This window comes from Manis javanica, chromosome 14, assembly GCF_040802235.1.
Source record: "Manis javanica isolate MJ-LG chromosome 14, MJ_LKY, whole genome shotgun sequence".
NCBI classification, from domain to species: domain Eukaryota; kingdom Metazoa; phylum Chordata; class Mammalia; order Pholidota; family Manidae; genus Manis; species Manis javanica.
Window position 1 is genome coordinate 88,192,206 of NC_133169.1, and position 16,853 is coordinate 88,209,058.

The following is a 16,853-nucleotide window of genomic DNA, read 5'->3' on the forward strand; positions in this document are numbered from 1 at the left end:
TCCTAACTGGTCTCCCTGCTTCTCCCCTTGCCCCCCTACAGTCTGTTCTCCTGGAGCAGCTAGGGGGATCCTGTTGCAGTATAAATCACATCAGGTCACTCCTCTCTAGAACCCTCCAGTGGCCCCCCCATCTCACTCAAGAGTCAAGCCAAAGTCTTTAAAATGGCCTGCAGACCCTGTAAGGTACGGCTTCCTGCCAGATTGCCCCCTCTTCTCATACTCCCCTAGCCTTGCTGGTCTCTGTGCACTTCCTCAAACAGGAACTTGCCAAGCACAATCCCACCTGAGGATTTTGCACATGCTGTTCCATCTGCCTGGAACAGCCACAGGCGTCAGTGAGGCTCGAGCCCTCACTTCTTTCAGATGCCTGCTCAGAGAGAGCTTCCCTCCCTACTTACATGGTAACAAGCCTCTCTCCTGACTGAGCATGTGACAATTATCTCTCTGGATCCTATAGATTAACTTGGTTATTTCTCATTGGTCCTCTACCTCCCCATTGGAATATAAGCTCATGAGGGCAAGGGCTTTGACTTGTTTATTACTGTACCACCAGCATCTAGAACAGTGGCGAAGCATGCGGTAAGCCCTCAATAACTATTCAATGAATGAATGAATGAATAAGCCTGCATTAGAGAAAGGCCACTCTGACGCAGTGTAGGGAATGGATGCGATGGGGCGGGGCAACAGCGGAGGTGGGGAGGGAGTCCGCTGCAGTCCGCTCTGGGTTGAGGCTGACGGCCAGCGCACAGGGGCCAAGGCGGAGGTAGCACTGAAGAGCGGCGAGTGGTCTGGGGGGAGACTAAGTGTCATCTGCAGGGTTTGGGGACTGTCTGACCATGAGGGAAAGGATGGGGTGGAGGAAATGATATTGCCCCATTTCTGGCTTAGGACGTTGGTGGACAGTGGTGCTGATGACCGAGCTGGTGAGATGGTGGTGGGTTGGGGTCCCGAGTTTTTGCTGTGAGCCTCTCTGAGCCTATGGCTGCTGTGTTGATAGAATGGGTTGTGGAGACAGAGGCCATTTTGTGAGTGCCCAGTGCTTCACAGATGTGAGGGGGCATTATCACGATTACAAAGTTGATTTGGGGAGATGTGACAGGCAAGTGAGGAGAGACAGTGTGGCAAAACCTAATCAAATGCCAGCCTACATGGAAGCAAATGCCAGAAAGCACGATTCAGTCAATATATGCAGTGGGTGGTCAGGAAGGGGAGAGAACACTGCCTGAGCTGTCGGAGGCTGGTCAGAGGGGGCACTTGGCTGGATCCTGGAGGGAGGAGACAGGGGAGCAAGAGCAAAGACTGGGCTTTGGTCAGAGGCCCATGAGCAGAGAGGCTGCAGGGTGGCTTGGAGATCTGGGGGTGCACAGGGACCCCTGGGCATAGGATGGCTGACGATGACCACCGCTGGATTTTCTCCTACCCACCTCCACCTTCCGAATAAGACAGTAGTGGTGACCCTCAGGTGAGGGAAAGAGAAGGCAAAGCATGGGTGATCGGGCAGGAACCTTGTAAGCCTGGCCAGCAGGGGTCTGCCCCTGCCATGCCAGCGGACAAGTTTCATTCATGCACACGCTGGGTCAGAAACACGGAAATTCACTCTCTAATATATTGGGTACCTACTAAGTGCTGAGGAGTGACCACGGACTTGTAGACTCAGGGTCTAGTGGTAGACAAGCGTTCAGTAGGTACATTCCAGAACCCCGTGGGGCAGGCATGTTCGTCCTCCTCATTTTGAAGATGAGAGGCTCCTAGATGTTGCAGGTGCCCAGTTGGTGTGGGGTAGGACCAGGATTTGAATCCAGAGCCCTGGTTCATGACCACTGACCACCCTGCCCACTGTCAAAGAATCTGTGGTCAGGGGCTTACAGATGGTGGGGAGCAGGCACATATGATTTTGTCACCAGATCCCTGTGATCTTAGATCCCTGGAGGGGTCACCAGAGAAAATTTGGGAAATGGGGGTAACAGAAGAAGCAAAAAGGATTTTAGGGAGAGACTCAACTAGTGCCCACGGCTTCATTCATTCCTTCTTCCTTTTATTTATTCTACAAATATTTATTGCATGCCTACTATGTTCCAGGCACTGTAGGAGATAGCGGGAGATTCATTCATTATTTCACTGAACAACTAACTGTTGAGTACCTACTATGTGCCAGATACTGTGCTAAGCTGTGGAGATACAATAGGAACAAAACAGACAAAAATCCCTGCCCTCCTAGAGCTTATGTTCTAGTGGCGAGACAGAAAATAAATGAGAAATAAATTGAAGAATATATATATGGTATGATAGCGATAAATGGTAAGAAGAAAAACAATTAAGGGCTTTGTGACATTGAAAGTTTAGTCAAGCTGGCCAGGAAGACCTCAGTGATGTGAGGTGAGAAATGCAGGTAGGGGTCAGAGCATGTAGGCAAGGTTGTTGGCCCCTTGTTAAAAAATATTTTTTTAATTGAAAATTCTATGGGAGGCCAGTAGAATTTCTCTGGCTTTGTTTTTGATTTTGCTTTAGTGTGCAGGAGTTTATTAAGGTGTTCTTGGGGATCAACACCATGGAAGGAGGCAGGCTGGGCAGAGGGAGAGGCTGGATGGGGTACCGGCCCCAGGACCTGGTGGGAGCTCTCGAGCATCCCAGCCCCTGGGCAGCCGGCCCTTCTGGAGGCCGGCTGGCGCTTCCCAACCACCCCCCCATGCACTGCCCTTCCACTTCTGCCCATTCAAGTATTTATTCAGTAGAGGCTTTTAATCATAAATGATACCATCTGATTCATAGATAATTTTTAAATCACTGGTTTTCATGTATGGAGATAGATTGAGGGGGCAGGGTGAGGTGGGGAGACAGGTTGGAGGCTGGGGCAGCTGGGGGTGCCCGTAGGAGCCCCTGAGAAGCAGGGGGAAGAAAGGTTTCATACAGCTCCACTGTGGGCTCTGTGCACCCCCTCAAGGGCCCAGCAGAATAGCGAACACGTCACTCTGCAACCTGAGTGTTCTCCCAAGGCCACCCTGCATCTTAAGCCGCATAGGGGGTAGTGGTGATGGTGGTGGGGGGGGTTAGTCCCCACAAGGCTAAGTGAGCTGCAACCAGCCTTGAATTCCTATGGAATCAGGAGCCCCTGTGGCTCTCCTCTCCCACTTCTGTATTTTCCCTCCTTTCTCTTTCATTCTCTCTATTTACTAAATGAGTTTCTTTAAAAAAAGAAAAATTCTTACCTTATCCTCACTGAACTGAGAGGAAAGGTGATGTGTCTCCACTGGTGCTGGCTGGCTGGCTGGCTGGCAGGCTGGCCGCCCCAACCCCACCCACAGCCCCTGGGCCCGGTGTGAGGGTGTCAGGAACCTGTCCGGCCACGGGAGGAGTAGATGGGCACACAAGCACGCCACCCAGGGCAGGTTTGGGGCAGCTGAGCCTCCTGCCTGGAGTGGAGGGCACTTGAGGGATGGGGGGCTGGACCTCTCCTTGGGCAGCTGTTGGCAGGATAACAGAGTTGATCTGGTTTTTGGTTTCTGCTCAGGTGTGGGGTGCCTGGTCCCCAGCCTTGCAGAGGGCCTGGTTGACTGGCAGACCCAGGCAGCTGTTTCTTATCCTCACCAAATGGCAGAGGAAGCTGCTTGTCCCACCCTGCCCCACTCTCCTAGTAGTAGGGACAGTCAAAGCTGTGTCAGTGGGACAGACCCCTCCAAGGTGAGGGCCCAGCTACGGGATGACCAGTCCTCAAACCAATCTGTGAGTTGTGAGGACTCACTCCCGCTTCTGGGAGCGTGTCCCCCCAGCTCGTACATAGCTGGCTTCTCCCCTTCATCCATTTATCAACTTAAACCTCAGGTCCCCTCTGGCCACCCTGTCTCAGATAGCCCCCTGACCCTGCCTGCCCTTCTGCTGGTTTGGTTTCCCAGAATGTTGCCATCTGAGATTTTTATTCTTTTACTGGTTTATTAATAATTCCTTGTATGCTTTCTCAGACTGGATTATAAACTCCAGGAGGCTGCTACCCTCACCTGTCTTGTTCATCTCTGTCTCTTCAATACCTAGACTAGTGCTTGGCACATAGTAGACACTTAATAAATTACTTGCAAGATGAAGAAATTAGGTGAATGAAGGAATTTATCACCTTATTACTCACTCCCAAAGAGGATGAGGAGAATATCATATATATGTGAGCATATATATGACCATGAAGGGACAATCCCTGTGCAGAGGTTGGGTACAACCTCAAGATGCCAGGCACCTGAGAGAGAGAGAGAGAGAGGGAGAGAGGGAGAGAGAGAGAGAGAGAGAGAGAGAGAGAGACAGAGAGAGACAGAGAGAGAGAGAGAGAGACAGAGAGAGAGAGAGAGAGAGAGAGAGAGAGACATGGAGGGAGGGAGGGAGGGGATGTGTTGGTGAGAAGAGAGAAAACCGCCGGTTGCAAGCTGAGGTTCCTTCATCATCGGATGCAGGGATGCAGGCACTCCCAGAACCCTGGTCAAAGGTCAGCTTCTTTGGGCAGCTGGCAGGGGAGTACAGGAAAGAGGAAGTGGGGAGGGATTCTGTAAGTGCTCCTTGGAGGTGTGCAACCCCTGCGAGGCGTCCGGCTGCAGCTGGAGTATGACTGTGTCATTACCCCAGTCCAGACCCTCAGGACTGGCTGCCCCTCCTACCAGAGAGGTGTCAACGTGAAGAGGGAGAATTCGCTCTCTCAGGTGTGACCTGGGGTTGGTGATGAACACCAGAGAGGAAGGATCAGCTAGGATAACATGTCACACGGTGGGCTGCTTTCAGGAACGCTGGATTGGGTAACTGGCAAATTGAAAGGCTGCTTCATACTATAATGGTTAGAGAAAAAGGGAATTATCACATGCCTTTCTTTTCGTCTGTCAAGGTGTCAGCATATGCTAATTACCTGGCAGAGACTTCAACGCGAAGAGGAAGAACAACTATTATATTTCTGAGGAAAGATTTATCTTGCGTTCTTGGCGCCAGTTGAAGGAACGGGTGGGGGTGGTAGGGGGTCAGAGGGGCAGAGTGAGATCTGTTCCTCCACTCAGTTGGGACTGAAATGCCTTTGAACTGCGGCTGCTCTCCTGAGATCGGAAATAACAAGCCTTGTTGGGAGAAGCTTTGCTCTGAGCCCCAGGCCAGGGGAGGCGGCAGGAGAGGCCGAGAACTCCAGAGTCCTAGGAGATTGTGGGAAGCGTCAGGCTGGTGCAGCTGACTTGGAGAGTGTGGGAGAGTCCTCCGTTCACGCACTGACTGCTCGTTCATTGACTGGAGTACATTAAGGAGGAGTATAGGGTTGGGGGACGGGGGGCCGTGTGGGAAACAGGCCTGGAGTCAGGCAGCCCTGAGCTTTGAATCCCGGCTCCACCATCTGCTAGCTGTGGCTGGTGGCACCTCACTCCACCTTTCAGAGACTGTTTCTTCATCAGTGGAGAAAATAATACCCCCTTTATATTGTCCCTGTCATTTTGTCACGACAAAATGGAGTCAGGTAAGCCAAGTGCTGGTGCCACTCAGTAATAGCAGCTGTGGGTATGATTACTCAGAAACCATTTTCTGAGTTTCTACTGTGGTTTGAGGTACTGGGGACATAAAGATGGATAAGACAGGGCCCGCCCTCAAGGAGCTCACCACGGAACTGAACCGAGGGCCTGGGCCTCCTAGTCTCCTGTTCTCTCAGAGTCCCAGCAGGTGGGACAGCAGGGCAGGGGGCAGGGAAGGGCCCTCAAGCCTTGCAGAAGGCTGTGACCACACCCATAATAATATTAATATTCTTTGAATGGAATGTTTGACATGTACGAACTCAAAGGGAGATTCGGTGGCAGGTGGTGGAGGCCAGAGGACTCCAGGGCTCAGATGAGCTGGCATCTTGTCTGTTGACCTCCGCCTGTGTTGAATCCCAGGCATTCCCAAGCCCCTCCCTTCAGAATCGGGGTTGGGGGGTGCTGAGGAGCAAGTGAGCTGGAGAGAGGCAGCCTGCTGTGTAGCAGGTGGGCAGGCTGTGGCCGGTGAGAGACCTGGGTTCAAATCCCACCTCTGACACGTAGGAGCGGAGTGGACTTGGGCAGTTCCTTAGTCTAACTGTGTCTCAGGAAAATAAAGATAATAAGGCCTAACTGGGGTTGTTGGGCAGATTGAGGAGGCAGTCAAAACACCAGGCGCACAGTAGGTTGTCCCCAAATGGTGGAGCTCAAATTGCCCGACCTTGCTGCGTCTGATTCAGTGCCAGCCTCAATCCCTGTGGTCTGGAGAGGCGTTCGGTGCTCCAGGATGGCAGAGAAAGGAATGGGGGTGCCACCAGGTGGTTGTGTGGCAGGCAGAGACTTTGAGCAGGTAATGGCTGTCAGGGACGAGCAAATCACAGGTGTCTCGGGAACAACAGGAGCTACACTCAGACACCGAAGAACAAACATGCAGTGCAAGACATTTTGCCAAAGCAAAACTGTTTTGATCGTTCCCGGATGTGACATGTATCGCATGAGGAAAGAGAGCCTCCTGCACTGAGGCTGCCTAATTGACAGCTGGCATCTCCATGCAGAGGGGCAGTGGGCAGGGTGGGGTGGGAGGAGGCAGAGCAGCCCCCTACTGCCCTGCCCCTCCCCTATGCAAGCCTGCATCAGAGAGCCGGGCGCTCTCAGCTGAGCTGTCTGCCAGGGGAGGGAGCTCATTATCCTGAAGCCTCCAGATCCATCCCGTCTCCACCTCTCCAGCACCATTCCGCATCACTCCCGGAACCCAGGCTACGTGCCAGGCTAATTGAACTTCCAAACTCTGCCAAATGCACCAGGCTCTCTCCGGCCCCCAGGCCTTTGCATATGCTGTTGTCTCTGCCCCATATTCCTCTCCTCCTCACCCCTCCCACCCACCTGGCTGGTGTTGGCAAATGCCTACTCAATAACAAAAGCGATAGCAGCAGACATTCATTGAGCACTTACTCTGTGCTCGGTGCTTCCCAAATGTTATCTTATTTCATCCTCACAACAACCTGCAAGGTAAAAAGAATCATAGTTGATATGTAGTAAGTAGATGCCTACCGTTTGCCAGGTACCTTTTAAGTCCTTTTATGTATCAACTTGTTAATCCCTACAACCCCATGGGATAAGTTACCATTATTAACCCTATATTACCCACCAGGAAACCAGGGGCACAGGCGACTCGTCCAAGGTTACCAGCTAGAAGTAACAGACCCTGGTTGCAGCTCAGGAGTTGATCGCCACTAACCATCTGCCTCCTGTACATGCTGTAGACTCAGCCCAGGTGCCACCTCCTCCCCGGGGCCTCCTCTTTCCTTGATTGGGTCAGGAGCTTCCTGTGGGCTCCCAGGGCTCTGTGTTAACAGTATCCCTTTCCTCACCCCTAGGGGTCTAGCCTCTGTGAAGTTTGCTTGCCTGTCACCTGCAAGACTGGAAACTCCTGACACCCGGGAGTATCTGCTTGGTTCACCACTGTGCCTCCAAGCCTAGCACAGTGCCTGGCATGCATCAGGGGCTCCAGATATGTCTGTTAAATGCCTGCATGAATCCTGCTCACTTGGGATTCATGCAGGCACATTCCTGCCCTGTCTCCCACTTTACAGTTACAAGGACTATAAAAACACCACTGTATGCATTAACTGGGGTCCAAAAAATTCAATCACATAAAACCTGGGTTCTCATTTTTGTAAGGTTAGTGAGAAACAATATTCTTCCATTCATCTGAATTGGTCCCAAAAGTACAGATGGTGAGACTTACGCTGTACACACCTGACCATATACTGAGTTCCAAATAATCACAGGGCAGTCACTTCCTGAGGCCGCCATGTGCTCTTGAGAACTGGCACCAGGTGTGGGACAGGTGCCCCAGATGGGTCCTCATGACATCTGAATCTGTGTTTCTTAGGGGGAGCACTAGGAAAGGTGTCCCCACACCCACTTTGCACCCAATCCTGGTCACATGCTCTGATAGTCAAGTTGCTGACAGGGGAGCTGGGGAGCCGGAGGGGCCGAGAGCGGGGTGGGGCCCTGGTTTCATTCCCCACATGCTTTCTGTCCTTAAACCACCACAAAGCAGTGCTCCCGCCAGCCTGTCCCGGTGTTTACCTTTCCACCACTGGGAGAAGCTAGTGCTTGGCTAACACTGTTTGTGACACCGACAACACAACGAGTTCTGCCCTGCCTTGGGGAGAGCTGCCGACGGAATGGGAGAGATGCACCGCTCGGAGAAGAGGGAGGTTCCAGAGGGCTGGCAGGTTGAGGCAGGCTCCTTGGAGGAGGTGGCATTTGGTCTGGCCTCTGCCCACTGCTGGGTTTCTCTTGTGGTTACAGGGAGCTCAGAAATGTCATGGAGGCCTCAGCCTGGATTTACCTTTTGAGCCAATGACAGTTTGGGGAGAGATTACAACAGCCTCCAGGAGATGGGAGGCAAGTCCCTGTCGCCGCTGTCTGCCCCTCCTCCCCAGATACGCAGCCTGCCCAGCCCAAGCTGGCAGGTGTGGGAGCTTACTTCCCTCACCAATAAAATGTAGATAATGGTAATACCTTCCTCCCGGGCCTGTGGTGAAGATTAAATGAGAGAATGCAGGGGAAAGCGCCTTATACGCTATAAAAGGCTCTGACAAATGCTCATTATTTCTTCCTATTCTTGTCCTGGAATTTATCAAACACTTTATGGGCCCTGGAGGTATTTTTTGTCTCCATTCTATGTGGCCTTCTCTGCCCAAAATTCCCTTCTCCTCTCTTTCAGTACTTCAGGGCAGGCAGGGAGCAGGCCAGTCCAGGCTTGAATCCTGGTCCCACATCTTCCTAGAGGCAGAACCCCAAGCCCTTCAGCTTTCTCCTGTGTAAAATGGGTGTAGACATTGAACTTAACTCCTAAGGTTGATGTGAGGACTAAATGAGATAATGTGTGCAAAGTTCTTAGGACTGTGCCTCCTAGGTATTTAAGAAATGTCTGTGGTATTGTGGTTATTTACCCTCCCTGGTGGGTGGGACTACACCTGGCTCTCTGGGTGGTCAGACCCATGGAAAGAGCCCCCAGTACCATTTTCATGGGCTTCCTTGTCTACCTCTCACCAGGAAGGGGGTAGATCAAGAACCAGATCAGGCGTTCATGTAGCAAGCAGCGTTTGAGTGCCTACTCCATGCCTGGCACTGCTGGAGTGACAGGTGACTGACTTACAGTCCCCAACACTGCAGAGCTCGCACTGCCGTGAGAAGGCTATTCATTCATTCATTCATTTGGTTATTCACTTGGTCAATTACCCCTATCTGCCAGGGTCTCCCAGTGCAGGTTCTGTGTTGGGCTCTGGGCACAGGGTTGGAGCCAAGACAGGGAGCCAGAGAGGAGGAGGCCTCCCTGGGGTCCCTTGAGGGCTCTACCTAGCCTGGGTGTGTCTTCCCATCTTCTGTCACTTGGCCTCAGGCCCTCCATCTGGACGTCAAGGCGTCACTGTCACTTGAGCTGGTCCCCAAGTGCCTGGCCCACACCAACAGTCTAGATTTCGAGCCCGGATGGACAAATGCTGAGTGACACACCCACCCCACTCCCAGCGCACATGGTCACTCGGGCTGGGCCGTCCACCGGCTCACAGCTCATTAGCGGCCTCGCAGCCGCTGCTGCGTGTCACAGGCTCTTAAAGTCTCCATTACCGAGGGCCCTTGTGCCTCTGTATTTTTAGCCCGCATCTGGTGGAGATGGCTGGCGTCTCCTTTAGTTATACATGTCAGGTTCAGCGATTTTGACAACTCCTCAGGCCCCTGGGCACCTGCAGGTTCGGGCCCTGGGATCTGTTTCTGGAAAAGAAGCTGGTGGGAGATGTGAGAGCTGGGGGGAGCCAGGGGTCCTATCATCCCCCAGCTCTGGGCCACCATCTCCCAGGTATGATGAGTGGGGGGTCCCACACATCCAGGATGCTCTAGGACCTAGAGAGACTGGACGGGTCCTTCCAGCTGGGGAACAAAACCCGCACCAGTTTGCACATCGCCAAGAACTGGCCACTGGCTCTGGCTACAGGCAGGAGGAGTAATGCGCCCAGAAGCATCCAGCAGTGTGCTGTCATCCTACGTGGTCAGAACAGGTATCTGTGTGCCTGTGGGAGACAGAACAAGCTCCGGCAGTCACCCAGCCTGAGGGAACCTGAGCTTCTCTGGCATCAGTGAAGAACTGCACTTCACAGACCTTGGGGTGCTGGAGATGGGGCTGAGGCTACTGTCCCCTGGTGGGGTCACCAGGCAAGGAGAGGCAGGCCACAGCTTGGAGGTGCAGCATGGAGGGGAGCGGGAAGGAACCCCATGATGGGGCAGGAGCGGTCCCCAAGCTTGTGATGGGAAGGGGGTGTGCCCATGACAGGGGCACCAGAGCCTGGACCTCCGGGGAAGAATAAGTCTCTGTTGAAGCTGACACGGTTTAGATCTTCCCTCCCTCAACAGCCATGTACCCTAAGTCTTGACAATAATAATGAACAGTTACAACTCTGTTACTCTCAGCCAGACTGTCTACTAAGTACTCTCCTTGTGGCTCCTGATTATTTAACTGATGCTTCTCATTAAAGTAGGAGCTATTCTGATTATTCCCATCTCACAGATGAGGAAACTGAAGCTCAGAGAGGCTAAGCAACTCACCCAAGTTCACACGACTGGTAAGTACTGACCAGACACAATTTCAATGCAGAGTCTAGGCTTAGCCTCCACTATGTACATAGCCTCCAGGCACCTAGGAAATGAATGAGGTGAGCTCCCACTCAACAGTGACAATTCACTGACCATGTGGTGGAAAGAGCATCGATGTGAGGTATCAGAAGGTTCTGGCTCTGCTGCCAGGTTGTGGTTCTGACAGATCCCCATTTATCTCTGGGTCTCCATGAGGGGCTGGATCGTGTGGGGAGACACCACATCACGCATCTGTTCTGAGAAGACTCTGACAAGATGATTAATAATGACAGCAACAATAATCATATTAGCCAACATTCATGAAGCACTTACTCTGTGCCAGCCATATTACATGTGCTGTTTTAGTTAATCCTCACACCTCCCCTGTGAGGTATTATCCTTAAACAGATGAGAGAGCAAAGCTCAGCAAGGCTGAGCAAACTGCCTAGGGCTACACAGCTAATGAGAAGTAGACTGGAATTTGAAATGTGGTCTGCTCTTGACCGTGCCCTACTTCTGCTCCCTGTGGGGGTCGGCCTTGAAGGTCCAAATGTTTGGAGAAGAAAGGCCTTCAGGTGCTGCAGGTGAGAGCTGGGTGGGGGTGGGGGTGCGGGGGAGGGCAGGGCACACAGTAGGCCCAGAAGCATTCAGCATTCAGCGGCTCTTATTGTCAGGAGGAGGGTGGCAGCCTCCTCACTTTAAGGCTCAGTGGGCACCTCTCTCCACTGCTTTCCATTCTGCCCCCTCTTCCAGGTGCTCTGATGCAATACCTCCGTCAGCAGAGGGAGGACACAGCCTGCAACAACTCTGTCCCATTGCAGGGGGAGGGGTTCCCTGGAGCAGCAGTAGGGGGACACCAGGCACAGGAGCCTGGAAATTGCTGAGCTTTGCTGAACTCACCAAATACTATGTGCTCACTTGGGCACCATTCAAGGGCAGGGCTGCCACACACAGCTGGGCAGCACCCAGCCCTCTGGGGGCAGTGTTCATATGGGTACCTGACACCTTACTGGGTGTTGGAAATACCTGACCTGGTCCCTGTCTTCACAGAAGATGCAGTTCCATAGAGGTGGTCAGATGAGTCAGGAATTACCGCAATCAGGAATCACCTCAGTCAGGAATCAGGCTGTGTTGTGATACGGGAGAAGCAGGGACTGGGAGAGGTAGCAGGAAAGGCCTCAAGACTACATGTGGTAAGTCAAAGAAGGCTTCCTGGAAGAAGTGACTTCAAAACCAAGGCCTGAATGATAAATGAGAGCAACTTGTTGTGGGGGACAGAGTGTTCCTTGCAGAAGGAAGAGCCCGGGTGGCTACTCAAAATCCAAGGTGATACAGCCTATAGATTAATATGAACAAAGAGAACTGGGGGTTTTATTCATCCAATCAGTCATTTACTCATTAAAACAAACGTCTATTGAGGATATGGAGAGTAGCTATGCCTGGAATTAGAAAAGTTTCACCCAGGAGGTGACCCTTGAATTGGGCCTTGAAGGATGAATAAGAGTTTTCTGAGGGGAAAAGAGGAAGAGAGGCATCCGAAGAGAGAAACCCACATGGGCAAAGGCATCTGGTTGGAGATTTTCTAGAATGTTGCCTGCAAAAAGTGGAGGTTTAGGACATCTTCCCCAGGCTACCCATAGAAGCTTTTCCTCTCTCAAACCTAACCTTCATATTTATTTAACATGACCTCATCAGAGGTTCAGATAGGAATATTGGACAGAGGCCTGGATTAGCGCAGGGTAAATGGACGGGTCAAAGAATTAATGCGTGCATGAAGGAAGGAATGTAAGAAAGAACGGATAATAGCAGTGAACACGAATACAGTGCTTTCCCGGCGCCAGGCATTGTTCAAAGTGCTTTGTATTTATTAAGTCATTCAATCCTCACTCAACCCTAGGAGGTAGGTATTGTTATTATGTGCACTCTCCAAATGGGAAAAAGAAGGCATGCAAGGTTAAGTAATGAGCCTGGGGCCACACGGCTGGGAAGTGGGGGAGCCAGGGTTTGAGCTGGAGCCGTCTGGCTCCAGGGGGCGCTGCAAACTGAGCCCCAGGAGCGCGGGCCGGAAATTAGGCGTTTCCCCATTCATCCCGGTATCTCCTTTCTCTATGGTGTTTTTCACGGCTAAGCCGCCTCTAGAAATGTGCTTTTTCCTTGGAGCCAACCTGGGTCCAGGGGCTGGAGTCGGTCTGGTTGCGGTCCTGGCTGGCTGCAAAAGGAGGTACCTATGGGCCTTGCACTGGGCCGCTGCAATGTGACGCGGACCTGCTGCTCTGCCCCAGGCCAGCCGGGCGAGGAAGCCGGGCCTCTGGCTTTCTCCATGGAGAGCCTGCCAGCCCTGGGGGCTGATCACCAAGCAGGAAGCTGGAAGTTTGCCTTTCAGGTTGATTGTATTAGCATTTCGGAAAAATGCCCCTTCCTGTGAGTGCATTAAGGATTCACTCGGGCTGGTCTGTCACCCGTGCAGGCTCATGGTGGAGTACCTCAGATTTCCTAGGAATCCTCTGAGACATTTTGACATTCTGACTGTCACTGCCAACGTGGGCTGCGAAGGAATTAATTGACATGGATGAAACCCTCAATTTCCAAGGGCTGTGTAATAAAATAAAGGTTATTGTATTATTACAGATTCCACCACTAATGAAAAAGGGCTAAAGACCGTAATCACAAAATGGTACGCTTAGTGGAGATTTACCTTGATTTCCACAGGCAACCATCCCGAACTTCAGGGAATGATAATTGCAATAGTTATTATTTATTGGGAGATTATGATGTGATAGCCACTTTATTAAATGATCTGTGTATGTTAGGTATTCCCACAACAACCCCTTGAAGGAGGTGCTATTTTCATCTCCATTTTGTAAATGAAGAAACTGAGGCATAGGGAGATGAAGTGAACATGGCTAATAAGTTGTAGAGTAGCAATAGACACCATTGTGGATAAAACATATTCTGTTTTCTTGGGAGTGAGGGAGAATTAAAACACTTGAGCCGGCAGGGTTAAGATATTGACCATGTTTAGGGCATTCTGGGTGGTAGAGTATTCGGAGTGTATCTGCACACTTCCAGACTCCGAGAGAACACCACTGCCTTTTCCCTCAGACCACAGTAATCCCAGCCATCCATTTACCCATCTGCTCATACAAAGGAGATCCAGCCAGCCATTCATTCATCCATCATTTATCCACCCATCCATCCATTTATCTGCCCATCAATCCACTTGTCCATTTATCCAGTCACCCATCTATCCATTCACTTAGTCATATATTCATGCACTTATTTATTCAAATCAGGGGAGTCTCTGATTGCCCACCTCAAGCTCCTGTCATGGAGGTGGCTGTTCTCCTGAACAATGGGTGCCTGTTAAGACTGATGTAGCAGGTAGTGGGGAAGAAGCAGGACAAGGAGCAGGGAGACACAGTCCCAGCTCCAAGATTTGTCAAGTCTCTTCAACTTTCTCACCTCCAGCTAAGTCATATGTATAGCATTTGCAGGCAATCGTGAATTTAAAGCAAGCAAATATGTGACATGCTTTGGAAATATAAAAGTGCTACAAAAATTTCTGTTACCATCATCATTATCGTCACCAGTGCAGCATGTACTCTAACCTAAAATATCCCTAAGTTTGAGAAGTCAGCATCTGTAAAATGATCCATTTCTGATTTTGTTTTATAGCAATTCTGTAAAATTTACAAATATGAAATTACTTAAATTATGCAATTACTGAGTTTTACAATAATCAAATCTATTCTGTGTTCTCTTGGGCTATAGGAAGTATTGAGGAGTAGAAATTGCAAAGGGACTTGGTAATAGGGGATACTTGATCATGAAATGTAGGCCTGTCATTCCTGGCTTCATGGAGAGAGCTCTCCAGAGTATGTATCAGGGTGAGATTATTCAAGGCCTATTCCCTGTTAGTTATAAGAGGAGAGGGTGTACTGTAAGGAAATATGTGCCTGGAAACCCAGGAAAAGATGAACAATCAAGCTTCAAGATCAGTAGGAACTGCAGTCAATACCAGCCTCACACACACCATGTATCAGTCAGCTTACATCAAGGTATGCTGCAGTAACAAACAAACCCCAAAGCTCAGAGGTCTATGACCAATGCTCATTTCTCCCTGATGTTACATGTCTGTCATGGGTCAGCTGCAGCTCTGCTCCATGTTTTCTTTTTTTTTGCTCTTTTATTTTTTTACTGAAGTACAGTTGATATACAATGTTATATTGATTTCAAGTATACAACATAGTGATTCAACAGTTATATACATTATTAAATCCTCACCCCGACTAGTGTAGTTACTGTCAACATAGAAAGATATTATGGAACTATTGACTCTGTTCTCTATGCTGTATCTGCTCCATGTTTGCTTCATTCTGGGGCACACTGGCTCTTAAAGCTTCCCTTCACATTTTATTGGCCAAAGCAAATTGCATGGCCAAGTGTGACATCAACGGGAAGTCTATTCTTCCTTCAGAAAGGGTGCCCAAAGGAGGCACAGCAAATATTTTGAACCGCAACTCAACTTTCCATACGTTATAACTGAGCTAGAAGGTAAATGAACCTCGAAGTGTCTTGGCAGGAGAGACCTCGCAGGAGGGGGTGGCGGTTCAGCTGGCTTAGCCTCTCCGTGTCCACCTACACTGTCACCACCAACTGACCCTCTTTCTGTACCTTCTCTGTGACGTCTGGCTTCTGCATTTCTCCGTTTTGAGGGTCCCGTTCCTTCATGACATTGGCTTCATAGCCCCTTGGCCTTCTTTCTTCCTTATGCCCTTTTTACCTTCTTGATCTTGCCATGAATTAGCCAGAACTCTTTGAGTTCAAGTCCCAGAAACCCACTTCAAACCAGTTTAAGCGTAAGGAAGGAAGGAGGGAGGGAAGGCAGGGAGGGAGGGGGGGGAGGAGGGAAGGAGGATGGAAGGAAAGAAGACAAAAATGAAAGGAAATAATTGGCTTTCATCACTAAAAAGTCAGAAGTTGAACTGGTTTTCAGCATGGCTGAGCCTCAGTGATTCTCTCCCTTCTCTCTTGTCTCTTCCTTAGTGTGTCAATTCCATCTTTCAACAGATTCTCCTGCTGCTCACTGCTGGGGGCAGAGGCCCCTGGGTGCCTTGCAATGGCCACTCTCCTCTTCTAATGCGATAGAAGTTTTTAGCTGGCCATCTGGCCTCCCTTGCAATGAAGTGTGATTTAAGACTAAATTCAGGCTGATGGGATGTAAGCAAAAGTGATGTGTGCAACTTTTGGGCTGTTCCCTTAAAAGGAAAGGCTATGCTTGCCGTTCCTTTTTCCTGCCTTCTGGATGGCTGGAATGTGGTTATGGTGGGATGAGAGTGACCCCAAAGCACAGAGCAACAAGATAGAGGAAGCCGGGCCCCTGAGGATTTGCACGGAGCAGAGCTACTGCATCCGCTTGGGCTTTTATATGAGAAAAAAAACAAACTTTTGTCTTGTTTGAGCCACTGCTACATGGGTCTCTTTGTTACTGTAGCCAGACCCATATCTTAATTCACTTCCCCTACTGAATCCATCATTGTAGTCAGGGGACAAAATCTGCTGACTGGCCAGATCTGGGATTGGGGCTCTAACCCTGAATCTGGGAGTGGAACCAGCTCCTAAGCTCAAGGGACTGTAAGACGTACAAGAGTTGCTCCCCAAAGAATGTGGAGGTGCTATCATCTGAAAAATGTGAAAGGAGTGCTGTGTGGGTAAAACCAGCACACATCCATCAGTCTTTATGCCTGCCTTTTTAGATTCCCCGGAGAGCAAGTGTGATTGACCCGACTTGCCTTTCTCTCCCCGCCAGGCCCCTGCAGAGGTTCCTGGCCTCTTCCAAGTTCCTGGTCATGGTCCAGTCAGCTGGGGCTCTGGAGATGGGTAACCTTGGTAGGAGAGCAGGTAGTGGGATTCATGTGTCTGCAGAGCCCTCTGTCTGCTTGCTGCAGCGGGTGGGGCTCATAGGAAGCCTGGGGGGGTACTCAGGAAGCAGACAGGGCCTTCCCGGCCTGGGAATAGACTAGGCCAAAGGTAGGGACTGGCTCTGATCTCTAGCCATGCTGCCTACCCCCACATCCAACAGCCTGCCTCTGCAAAGACGATCCTACTTGGGTCATCTTCACTGTGCCAAAGGCAAGACAAGCCTCCCCCCTCCCCCTCTCCCTCCCCCTCTGACCTCATGTGTCTCAGCTGTGACTTGGGAGACTGGTTCTTGAGAGAGGAGGGGGAGTTAGAGGGGTCTCAGACATTCCTGGG